Source organism: Carlito syrichta, unplaced genomic scaffold, assembly GCF_000164805.1.
Source record: "Carlito syrichta isolate Samal-C Ts95f unplaced genomic scaffold, Tarsius_syrichta-2.0.1 Scaffold315643, whole genome shotgun sequence".
NCBI lineage: Eukaryota > Metazoa > Chordata > Mammalia > Primates > Tarsiidae > Carlito > Carlito syrichta.
The window spans coordinates 362992-376234 of record NW_007259739.1 but is presented as its reverse complement, the minus strand read 5'-3'; the positions used below and the strand labels follow the sequence as shown (position 1 = coordinate 376234).

The 13243-nt window shown below is 36.1% G+C and overlaps 1 protein-coding gene across 1 annotated transcript in view; it reads right to left on the bottom strand.

Moving 5' to 3' along the window:
• Positions 1-13035, bottom strand: part of SPOCK3 (SPARC/osteonectin, cwcv and kazal like domains proteoglycan 3) — a 334334-nt gene extending 321299 nt beyond the window's left edge. The window contains exon 1 of the mRNA XM_021706488.1: positions 12995-13035. The gene's annotated coding sequence lies outside the window, so the exon portion shown is untranslated. The remainder of the gene's footprint in view (positions 1-12994) is intronic.
• Between the last annotated feature and the right edge of the window lie 208 nt (positions 13036-13243).

Genomic DNA, 13243 nt, shown 5'->3' with positions numbered 1-13243 from the left:
GAGGTATTTACCTCGATTTGGTCACTGTACTATGCATATGTTCTTTGAAGCTTCACATTGTACCCCAGGACCATATATAATTGTTATGTGATAATTATAAATAAAAATTAATTTTAAAAGGAATAAATGTAAACTGTAAGTGAAACTTAATTGAATATCTTTAATAATAACCATTGCCATAAGGAGACAATTTCAAATTCATCTGTTAGGATCTGAATGAGACAAGAGCATACTCAAAATTCCATTCTACCTCCTTTAGACTTTGATTTAGTCCTTTAGTTAGATATATCAAGTATAGTAATAAATATCCCCAAATAACAGATCATGCAATGCACAGTCATCTCCCAGTATCTCAGGGAACTGGCTCCAGGGAGGATGCCCAGTCTTTCAGTTGGCTCCTTATGCGTGGACTTCCCATCTGGGAGTCAACCTCCATGAAGGTATTTTCTCCAGGACGTGTTGAATCCTGGGAGACGAAACCCGCAGATAAGGAGGGCCAACTGTGCCCGCTGCATTAAAGGAACAGAAGCATTAAATAGAATAGGAGTTATGTGACTTTTTGTTAAAACTTGAGGTAGATCTGGATGAAATGCATATGTTGTGGAGTTCAGGGATACAGGCATGGAGCTCAGAATGGAAGGGCAACACCAGGTTCGGGAATCTCCAATGAGAGGCCTCCAGAGTGAATGTAAGGAGCAGACTATCAGAGAAGCCCAACTTACAGGTAAGTCTAAAGTTATTATGGCGAGAAAAAGGAGATGGAAAAGCAATCCACATGTAAGGCATTTCATACTTACAACCTCTAAAAAGGAAAAATAATATATTCCTCCTAATTAAAAAGGCTTGCATTATCGTATCATCAAGAATAATCAAGTATTTCTGAACATGTATACACATAATTTCTAAATAAATTGAATGACCAAATTTATTTCAGGCTCTTTATAAGGGTCCCAGGCTGGTATACCTAAGGGTAAGTCAGTCATGCAAATACGTGGTGTGAGGATAATTAACGAACGTGTCCATGATCACTGCTCTTCTGAAATGCTTCTCTGTGGCAGCTAATATTTCTGTTTTCAAAGAGGTGTTGGAATTTTGGTGAGACACTTGCTACTGGTTCTCTATTCAACAACAAGCCCACCACCTTTTCAACACATCTGTGTCCACAATAAAATGATTCAGATTTTGCTCAGTGAGTAATGGTCTCAGAGAAGTGGGCCCTGCAATAGCCAGAAGATGGATTTTGATGACTTGTGTGAATCTTGCTCATCTCAGCGGGTATCGGAATTGGTCTGGAAGTGACAGAGGGAATGTGAACCATCACTGGCAAATGACACTGGTACACAAGTTGGCTGGGAACACAGGGAACAGATTTTTGTTTTCCTCATAAAATAGATGCACGGAGAAAATGCTACCTCACCTTCTCTAGCTTGGCATTGTGTCTTCAGGCAACCTGAGATCAAGAAACACAGACAATGTGCTGTGAAAAGTGAAAGTGTGGAGGAGGAGGAAAGACCTGCATCTCCAACACTGCTCCTACAAATCTGACACAGTCCTGAAATGGCCAGAACACCATACTTCCTCTTAAGGTAATTGTGGGTAAAAGCATCTCAAACATAATCTTTTCATTTTTATATATTTCCACTTGTAAATGTTAATTGAAACTCTGACCATATGAAGCATCTACAAGCTATACCCAGCTTACAAACCACCACTCCTATATTAAATATGAAAATGGTCTACATGGACACTGTAGGAAATGGCGTCTATCCAAGATAATAGTGTTAACTTATGTTGCCATCTTAATCAGAAATCCTAAAAGTTTGCCATTTTTAATGATATTTTCAAATATTCAGTTTGTGGGGTTTTTTGTTTTGTCTTTCATTATTGCATTCCTTTTCTCTAATTTCTCCCCTAATTCTTATTATTTATTTTCTTCTTCTTGCCTTGGAATTGTCTTTCATTTTTAAGTTTACTAAGAAAAAAGCTTGGAAGATGATTTTAGATCTTTCTTCTTTTCTAATATATGCATTCAATGTTATAAATTTCCCTGTAAGCGCTGCTTTCAATGTATACCACAAATTTTGGTAAACTATTATCATTTAATTCAAAACATTTACAAATTTCTCTTGGACAACCTCTTCAGCTCCCCTCCCACTATGGGAGCTTTTCTGTCTTCTCAATAAATCCTATTTTCTCAAAATAAATAAATAAGAAAATTTTATCTTGATATTTATTTTTATATATGTGATATTTAGAAGTGTGTTGCTTAATCTCCACAAATTCTGGGATTTTCCAACTATCCTTCTGTTACTGATTTCAAGCTGAATTCCATTGTGGTCAGAGAGCAGATACTGCATTGATTCTATTATTGATTGCTATTATTTTACATTTTTTTTCAGGTGTGTCTTGTGTCACTAATGTGGCCTATATTAGTGAGTGTTCCATGTGAACTTTAGAAGAATGTTCTGCTGTTGTTGGATGAAGCCATTTGTAGATATCAACCCTACCCTGTTGACTGATGGTGCTGTTTAGTTCAACTCTGTTTATAGTAGTTTTCTGCCTGTTGAATCTCTCCATTTCTGATAAAAGGATGCTGTTTCCAAGAATAATAGTGAATCCATCTATTTTTTCCTTAGTTCCCTCAGTTCTTTCCTCAGATATTTTGTTGCTCTCTGGTTAGACACACACAAGTTAAGGATTGTTACCTTTTTGGAGAAGTAACCCTTTTATCATTATATAATGCTCCCTTTTAGTAATTTATTTGATAATTTTCTTTGATCTGATTCCTGCTCCTTATAAAATTAGCATAGCTATTTCTATTTTCTTTTGGCTAGTTCAGCATGGTATATCTTTCTCTATAAGTTTGCTTTCAATCTTTATGTGCCTTTATATTTAAACTGAGTTACTTGTTACTTGCATAGTTGTGTCTTGTATTTTTCTTTTAGTCAGAGTCTCACTCTGTTGCCCAGGTTGGAGTGCAGTGACATGCTCATGGCCACCACAGTCTCCACTTGCTGGGTTCAGGTGATCCTTCCACCTCAGACTTCCAAGTAGCTGGAACTATAGGCATGCACCACCACACTCAGCTCATTTTTCTTGATTTATTGGAGAGACGAGGTCTTGCCAAGTTGCCCAGGCTGGTCTTGAACCCTTGGACTCAGCAATCCTCTTACCTCGGCCTCCCAAAGTGCTGGGATTATAGGCATGAGTCACAGCACTTGGCCAGGTCTTGTTTTTTGACGCACTCTGACAATTTCTGTCTTTCAATTGGTGCATTTAGAACACTGATATTTGACATGATTAGTGATATAGTTGGAATAATTTCTGCCGTATGTATTACTGTCCTATTTTTGTTGACTTTCTATTTTGTCTTTCACTTTTCTGCCTTTTGTGAATTTAATTTAGCATGTTATATTATTACATTTTTCTCCTTTCTTATCATATCAATTATACTTCTTTTGAAATACTTTTTAAGTAGTTGTCCTAGAGTTTCCAATATATATTTAAATTAACCTACATCTACTTTTAAATAATACTACACCATTTTATGGGCAGTGCAAATACCTTATAATAATAAAATTTTCCTAATTCCTTCTTCTCAATCCTCTCTATCATTCATTTCACCATATAAAAGCCTAAATGAACATGTATATGTACATAAGCACACATAGAGACATTGTACTATTATAATTTTGAGCAAATACTCTCTTATTTGTGCACTTATTTGACTTCATGTACTAATTCTTCAATGGGCTTTCTTTCTTTATGTAGAACTGAGTTTCTGAGCACTATCAATTTTCTTATCTCTGAAGAAATTATTATAACATGTTATAGGGCATATCTACTGGCAATAACTTCCTTCAATTTTGTTTGTCTAGCTAAGTATTTATCTTTTACTTTTGAAAGATAATTTAACAGGATAGATAAACGTGGTGATTTTTTCCCCAACATTTTAATTAGTAGCTTGTGGTTTTGGATGTGAAGTCAGATGCAATTCTTTTCTTTGCTTCTCTATAGGTAAGGTGCTTCCCCCTCCCAACTGCCCCTGGCTCCTTTTCAGACTTTTTTTTCTCTATTTTTGATTTTCTGCATCTTGAAAATGATATGTCCAGATGTTACTTTTTGTTTGGGGTTTGTTTGTTTGTTTGTTTGGAACATTTATCCTATTTGGTATTCTCTGAGCTTCCTGGATTTGTGTGTGATATCCGACATTAATTTTGGAAAATTCTCAATCCTTAATGTTTACATATTTATGCTGTTTCTTTTTATCTTTTTTATTTCTGATATTTTATGCTCTTACTTTTAAATTTTAATTTATCGTCAGATAATTACACACAATGAGCATGAAACGAACAATAGTGTTAAGAGAAGGGCTGATCATTAAAACTAGCCTTGGACAATAAGAAGTTGCAGAGAAACCGAAGTAAAAACTCAGAAACAGAAAAGCAAAATGAAGAAAGATAAATGTCTAAATTTGTCTCTAGTGCAGAGTACATGATAATTACCTACAGTGGTGCAGGACTTTGGAGGGGACGTATAAGTAAAAATAAGTTCCTGGATTTTGATGAGCTTACAATCACAATTAAGAAGGCACATTACCTCTTGCAAAACAGAGCAAGTGAATTAATTCTAAAGCAAGAATTACCAGTGATACGCGTGGCAAACTTTATTTTCTTCTTCTTCTTCTTCTTCCTCTTCCTCTTCCTCTTCCTCTTCTTCTTCTTCTTCTTCTTCTTCTTCCTATTATTATTATTATTTATTTTGTAAAGACAGGGATCTTACTATGTTGTTCAGGCTAGTCTTCAATTCCTGGGCTTAACTGGTCATCCTGTGTGGCTTCCCAAAGTGTGGGATTACAGGCAGGAACCACCACACCTGGTCTTAAGCATATTGAACTTCAAAAAGTGAATGTGACATGTATTTACAGTCATAATAAACATCTTCATACAGAAAGCAGAGTTTGAGTTAGTTAGAAGACATCTTTTCATAAATTTAACTGCATGTAACAGCTAAGAAGTGTTTTTAAAATATGGTAATTATAAAAATAATTTGAGTAGAGAGAAGTAACACTGAGTAGAAAGTTAAGACTTTATAAATCAAGAAAACTATTATTTTGCTTTTGACTGAACACGCACTCTAATAACTCAATAAAGTAAAGCATAAGTTCATATTTATTGATAACTAGTAGCAAACTTTTGTATCTTCTAGAAATTCCCGTCTTTATAACCCAGATCAAGGCCACACTATGACTTGTACATCCATGCATACATTTCCCAATTCAAGACACCAAGAAATATGCATAATATGAATTTATGGATTGTTTATGAGTTGATTAGCCTTGAAGACAAAGTGAAATATGCTAAGTGAAATGAGCCAGTCACAAAAGGACAAATATTATGTGCTTCCAATTATCTAAGATACCTAGAAAGGACATAACTATAGAAATTGAAAGCCATAATGGTGGTTACCAAGGGCTGGGGAAAAGCAGCATGTGCAGTTATTGTCTAACGGGTACAGAGTTTCAGTTTCTACTCATTAATGGAAAGATAAAAAGAGTTCTAGATATGGATGGTGGTAATGGTTGTAAAACAATGGGAATGTTTCATGTAACTAAGCTTCATTCTTAAAAATGGCTAAAATAGCCGGGCTCGGTGGCTCAGCCTGTAATCCCACGCTTTGGGAGGCTGAGGTGAGTGGATTGCCTGAGCCCGCGGGTTCGAGACCCGCCTGGGCAGCGAGACCTCATCTCTATAATAAATCAAAAAATCAGCTGGGTGTGGTAGCGCATGCCTGTAATTCCGGCTACTTGGAAGGCTGAGGCAGAAGGATCGCCGGAGCCCAGCAGGTCGAGTCTGCGGTGGCCAGGAGCGGCCACTGCACTCCATTCTGAACGACAGAGTGAGACTCCAACTCAAAAAAAAAAAAAAAAGGCTAAAATTGTGCATTTTATGTTGTATATAGATACAGCTATTTTTTTAAAAAGTAAAAGACAAAACCAAACACAGACAAACACACCAAGTGCCCAGACTCTGCCCAGATTAATTACATCGTAACACTTAGGGATCAAGCCTAGGCAACTGTACTTTTTAAGTTAGTGTGAAGTAATTTTCATGCACAGCCAGGACTGAGAATCACTTCCCTAGCCAGTAGACAACTCCTACTCTGTTAAAAATATGATTTCCTATATTCAGCCAGAGTTAGTTCAATATTTCCAAGACTTCTTATTGTGTTAGATTAATGAGGTCTAAGGTAAGAATATTGTTTCTTAAATCACTCAATCACTTAAATCATTGATTAAAGCGAATCTGATCAATCTTTTGCTCTATAAATTAGATTGACTAATAATATCAAAGTTTTTGAAAGTAAGTAAATATAACTAGTCTCCTTGCATACCTATGTAGACAAATATATTATGACAAATGTATTATGAAGCAAATCAAGTATTACTAATTTTGATTTTATATTGTGAATTAAAAACAACAGCCTGTATACAATCTTTATTATTTTATGATAAAAGTACACTATTGCAGAACAAAGCAATCTAAGATTCTTGGTTACTATGTTTTACAAACTATGGTATAAAACAAATGAAATAGCTTCATTGTATAAGGCAGTCAGAATTGGACAATGAAATTCCCTTTTTTTTTGAGTTGGAGTCTCACTCTGTCGCCCAGGCTGGAGGGCAGTGGCTGCTCTCGGCCACTGCAGCCTCGACCTGCTGGGCTCCAGGTATCCTTCTGCCTCAGCCTTCCAAGGAGCTGGAACTACAGGCGCACGCTACCACGCCCGGTTAATTTTTTTTGATTTATTGTAGAGATGAGGTCTCACCAAGTTGCTCAGGCAGGTCTCAAACCAGGCTCAGGCAATCCACTCACCTCGGCCTCCCAAAGTGCGGGATTACAGGCTGAGCCACTGAGCCCGGCTGAAATTCCCAATTGGAAGCCCTATGTAGCTCTTCAATACTGAATTTGACATAGAGCAGGCACCAGTTTCTAGGGTGAATATAATTTCTTAGCAGATTTTCCTTAGGGATACAAAGGGCTTCTATGATCCAAGGTTTCCAGTATGGATGATACAACCAACAGAGGATACAAATTGATATAACTATTAGACCTTGAATGCCTTAGCAAGGAATTTGTCCAAAAACACAAAAACCCTACATCAATTCATGTGAATTGATCAAATAATGGTTCAGCTCAAATAACAGCTCAAAATCTACATTTTTTAAATGACTGAAATCACTTTTAGAAAATATTCTAATTATGTAATCATCTTTGCATGTGTCCTCCACTGAATTACAATTCTGGGAATACCAATTTTTCCACTAGAAAATTGCCAAACAGCCCCAAGCTCTTAAACAAAGCAGTATTATGATACCACCATGCCTCTATTGTGAAGCGTAGATCAGACCCATCTATTGTTTCAGAATACTATAGTAAATGTCATCTAAAATAAATAATACTTATGTAAACAAGTAAAAATTAAAGGCATCTTGGAAATAGGTAGTGCTACACAGTCTAATATACATAGCCTATGCCTTAAGAATATGATAATGTAGCCAGGCACGGTGGCTCATACCTGTAATCCTAGCACTTTGGGAGGCTGAGGCAAGAGAATTGCCTGAGCTCAGGGCTCGAGATCAGCCTGGGTAACTTGGTAAGACCTCGTCTCTACAATAAATTTTTAAAAAAGTAACCAGGTGTGGTGGTGCATGTCTGTAGTTCCAGCTACTTGAAAGGTTGAAGTGAAAGGAATCACCTGAGCCCATTAGGTTGAGACTGGGTGTCTGTGAGTGTACCACTGCACTCCAGCCTGGGCAACAGAGTGAGATTCCAACTCAAAAAAAAAAAAAAAGCAAGAGGTAAATTTTCTCAAACAATCTTTGTCAATTTCGGAAATAAGTACAGTCATAATACTATGACAGCACTGTTCATTGAAGGGAATAAAAACACCAGAAGAAATCTCAGCAGTTTTTTCTTTGTAACTATAAAGACTGCTTGTAAAAAGATACGTCAGGCTGTAACTATTGTGCGTGAGATGTTTTGCATATAGACAGAAAAAATTAATGTGAATTGGATAAAGCTCTAAGAACAGATTCTGAAAAGATAAATGCATGGATATGTAGACAGTTAAGCATATGGCGGACCTTCCAAAGAGCTGATTATGTTTTCTCCCCCTTCCTCCAAATCTTTGCAAGAATGGTTCACCCAGTTACAAATCTAGTTGTCATGTGTCTATCTCTCTCCAGGCTAGAATTTCTGAGCAGCTTGAGTTTAGAAACAGTTTCCTCACAGCCCGCCTCTTCATGAACTTGTGTTGAATTAAACACAATCCAATGAGCCACAGGCATAGGCTGCCCTGTCTGAGAGGTCCTGATTTAGGAAGGAAGTCACAGTGGAAGTACTGGGAAAAGATGAAGGATACAGATGGAGCCACAGCAACCCTGCCTAATTCCACACCCCAGAAATCTGCAGGAGCAGAGAAAGCATATCAGAATGTGAACCTGGTTTCTTCGGGGATACCTGGTCCTAGGTAAATCCAGCTTCTTTGTTATTAGTGTATTAATCATAACTCATTGGCATGGTAGATACTGAGTACAGCAACTGCAAGCTGCTTTGGTAGAAGATGGAAGAGCTATATAATCTGAGGACAAACCAGAGCAGCCATGCTGCCTTAGAGAATAAAATCAAGAAGCAATAGAATGCATAGTTTACTTCCAAATCTTTCACTTCAGGATACCTACATATCTAGCATATGGTGGGGAAAATAACTTTTGAATGGAAGGTTATCTTTATAGAGTACCTCAGTCTAAGCAAAACAACTGTCCAAGTCGAAGCAATTGTCAGGATTCACTGCTAGAAATTTTAGTTGCTAGCAGTGAATCCTGACAGATTTATCTGTTTCACACCAAATCTAACCCATGACTAGAAACAAGGCAGAGTTACATAGTGAAAGGAAAGAAGTGAATATTTATTTATTTTTGAAAGCTATAGCATATTTATCCAAAGCATTGCTAAATTACTTAAAATTTTTATCATGCTATCACTGAGGCTCATCCGAGAGGGGACCCAAATAAACCCGGAATTATTTTTTGGAGGGCAGGCCCCTTGCAATACAGGCTTCCCTTGCTAGGTACATGGTCTAGGATTGGCATCAATTGTCCAGCTAGTACTGTTGTGAGAAGCTGTGTTTGGTTTCAATAATTTTTTTGTTTTGGAGATTCTTTGCATTATGCATTTGCCCATTTAATGCTTGGTGATTTAAGAGCACACCTGCCCACACAGTGCTGAGTGTTCAGTAGTTCTTGGTCAAAAACAACATGTCTCCCATGTCCCACCTTTCCTATTCACCCAATCATACACTGAGTGGCATTTTTTGCTTTCCTCGGGTGAAAAAAGTCCTCAAAGGGAAATGTTTTGCCAATGTGGAAGGGGTGAAACAAACAAACAAAAACTGTATAAACACTAAAAGGCATCAAAATTAACAAGCTCAAAAACTGTCTTGAGCAGTGGAAAAAGTGTCTCAATAGGTGTATTGCATTAAATGGAGAATACTTTGAAGGTGACTGAACTATAAACATATAAGAATAAATAGATATTTTTTATAAATTAATTCCAGTTTTTTTGGGTCCCCCCGTATAGACACATTCCCCTTTCAATCTGTTTGTCACAGTAAACAAAGAAAAACATATAATTTTTATCCCTTATTTGAGAAGATGCACGTCCTCATTAGAGTGGTTTTTCAGCTGATTTTTGTTGTGTTGAGCCATGCTAATGAAGAGAAGGAATGGGAGGGAAATTCACCGTGGAGAAACCCAGAGCAACTGTTTATGGCACTGGCATGCTTGGTTTCATTCTGTAGCAGATTTCCCATCAACAAAATAGTTTATTATTTAATTTAATTACATACGTAATTTACTTTATTAATTTAATAATTTACTTACTTAAATTCACTAGAGAACATTTTCTTTTCCCAAATCTCTTTCTACTTTATTGGTTGAAAAAAAACCCTGGAAATGTGATTGATGAAAAGAAGCTTAAATAAGATGAAAAGTTTGTCAAAGTCAAAACTAAAGACAGATAATGTAAACCTCAACAATGAGTTGGTTAAACCTAGAAGCAAGTTGGCAGGTGCAAATGTTTTTGTGCATGTACAGATATGTAATCTATAGGTTCATGTCTGTATGTATTTGTGTGCATATTTTAGTATATATGTAGAAAGGAGTTTTTTGCTGAGAAGTTACACTATTCATATTATAAAATATCAACATTTCCATGATACTTGAATTTCTGCATATTGTGTGACAAATTCTACAGAAATGGAAGTAAGAGTTGTCTTTAAATCAATATGGTTAAAATGATATTAATACCAGCATTTAAATGTAACCACCAGGTAACTTCTTCTTCATTATTTTTAGGGTTTTTTTATGGTAACCTCTTAAAAAACAAGTAGGAGCCAGGCTCGGTGGCTCAGTCTGTAATCCTGTGCCTTTGGGAGGCTGAGGTGAGTGAATTGCCTGAGCCCATGGGTTCGAGACCCGCATGGGCAACTTGGCGAGATCTCATCTCTACAGTAAATCAAAAATCAGCCGGGCATGGTAGCAGGTGCCTGTAATTCCGGCTACTTGGAAGGTTGAGGCAGAAGGATCGCCGGAGCCTAGCAGGTTGAGGCTGCAGTGGCAGGGAGCGGCCACTGCACTCCAGTCTGGGTGACAGAGTGAGACTCCAACTCAAAAAATAAATAAATAAATAAATGAATAAAAACAATTAGGGAAAAATTAACTTATACTAATATGATATGGATGTCCATAAATTGATGAAAAACATAATATATTAAAAACTGCAAATAAGTATAAAGAGTTTACTAAATGATTTTAGGTTCATCATATCAATCATCTTTTGAAAATCATACCGGAAGGAAGAGTCTGCCAGAAGGAACAAGAAACATACTAAAAATTAACACATCTCAAGCCTTTTCTACCAGGAGGATGCACCCTCTCTGTCTTATTCAGAGCTAGATGGGAGCAGGACAATTTTGCTTATTCCTCAGCCTGTGTACAAAAAACACATACATGTTTCTCAATCTAATTTTTGTTATTTTTTATAGGAAACTTCCTACGTTTATCAACTATATATGTTCAATGAATTGAAATTCAGGATCTGATTGTCTACAAAATATTCTTTCAACATATAGAAACAAAGCTAAAAATTATTTATTTCAAATATTTGTTCAAATCAATGTACATTTTTAAGGTATAAACTTCAAGACAGCATGAGTATGCTGTTACTCCATGTGAGTGGTAGCATTGCACAGCATATAGAGAATAGAGCTTGGATTACAATGACCGAGCCCAAGTCCTGACCTTCCTCTGTGTGGGACTAGAACCTGGCAGGAGACTAACCTCCTTCAATACCCTAACTTTCTCACCTACCACGCCGGGTTCCTACGGTAATTAAATGAACTAGTTTGCATCAAATACTTAAAATAATGATAGAAAATAGGACACTCTTCATAAGTATTAGCTATTGCCATTCCATGAGCTCCTCCCTGCCTGATAAATAAGGTGTTTTTTTTTTAACCAAGTTAGTAGGATTAAACACCTCTTTGAAAATTAAAGCAAATCAACAGGCAGTACTGACAGAGGGTTTAGAAGCCTCCCATATATATATATATATATTTTTTTTTTTAAAGAGAGAGAAGTCAAAAATTGACACATTGTCATGCATACAAAAAGGAAAAATGAAAGCATCTTTATTATAACTGGATGTACCATCTATGACAAAGCTAAGTGCTCACATCCGTTTCATAGATAACTCCCATTTTTCAAGGTTTATGACTCCATCATAAAAATTCATTTCCCAAGAAAGCTTGCAAATACATCTCCCTCTGCATATCATTATTTTTATTGTCTCTCTTTTAGTACTGTGATTTGATTTATTAATAATCAAGTCAAAACTATTTCTTTTAGAAATTTAATGCCAATCCCCAAAATAAACACTCCGGATAACAGTAGTGAAATCACAAGAAATATATGCAAGAAAAAAACTAATTTTAAGAGGGGATTGGATTTGAATGACTGTCTCAGACTCCAGGTTAATATCAGTGTTGACGACATTCTATGTCTGGGTTCACACAGGGGGATTCTCACTCTTAGAGGTTGGTTGCTGAGCATCCATCCCAAAGACTAAGTCAAACATGTGGAGACACAGAAATACCCCAAGCTCCCTTTAATAACATATCATGACTCTATCACTCAATCATTACCTAAATATCCCCTGAAAGTTTTCTATTTTTGAGTGGTACTGTTTCATGGACTATTGTCTTCTGGAGGCTTACTACAGTCTATGTAAAGTAGAAATTAATTTTGTTTCACATTTTAAAAAGAAGATCCCTGGCTCTGATACTGTCTCTTTAGATGATGATTGCATGGAGTTTGGTGTTTTATACTTACTGCACATGTAGGAGATTTTTACTCCCACCCACATGTACTATTTTTCTGCTTAAAGTAAGTTCATCTGAACTGCAGGCTATGTGAACAGAGAAGGGAACCCTTATTTGTAAAACACTTTTCTTTTGGGGGCCTGTTAAGACCCCAATTGAGTCTAATTACCAGCCAGTTCCATTTTAAATGAAAACCTTTATTAACTGGAAAAGAGGGAGCAAACACATTTGTTTTGAAACTTGGCACAAATATATCTATTGCCCAGTGAATGCATGTGAAAACTTTATATCTACTGATATAAATAAACACTGTAGAGTTCAGAAGCCTAAAGCGTATTTAAAAATAAAAGACATCCTGACATAATCATAACTAATTAGCTTATTTCTAACTATATTATGCTGAAATGAAAGTAATTATTACATGAATTTTTCCATTTATGTAAGCTCTCCTATTTAGTATTTTAAATTCCAATCCACTAATCAATATAATTTTTTAAACTACAGTGATTATCAACATGTAAGAATTTTTATTTTAAAAGAATCAGATTCTTACCCTGATTGAAGGGTTTTCCTGGACTCCAAGTACGGAAATAATCATCCTAAGGAGGAAAATAATGTGAATTGAGTGTTTATGAGTAATTAAAATGCAAGGATTTATATAAAATCTAAAATCAAATAAGAAACACAAAAGCTGTAATACAAACCTCTACTTCCTGCAATGGCAAGCAGCAAATTTTAAATAAACAAAAAAAGAAACAAGAGAAAAAGAAGAGTTATCAGAAGGAAACACACTGTTTACAAA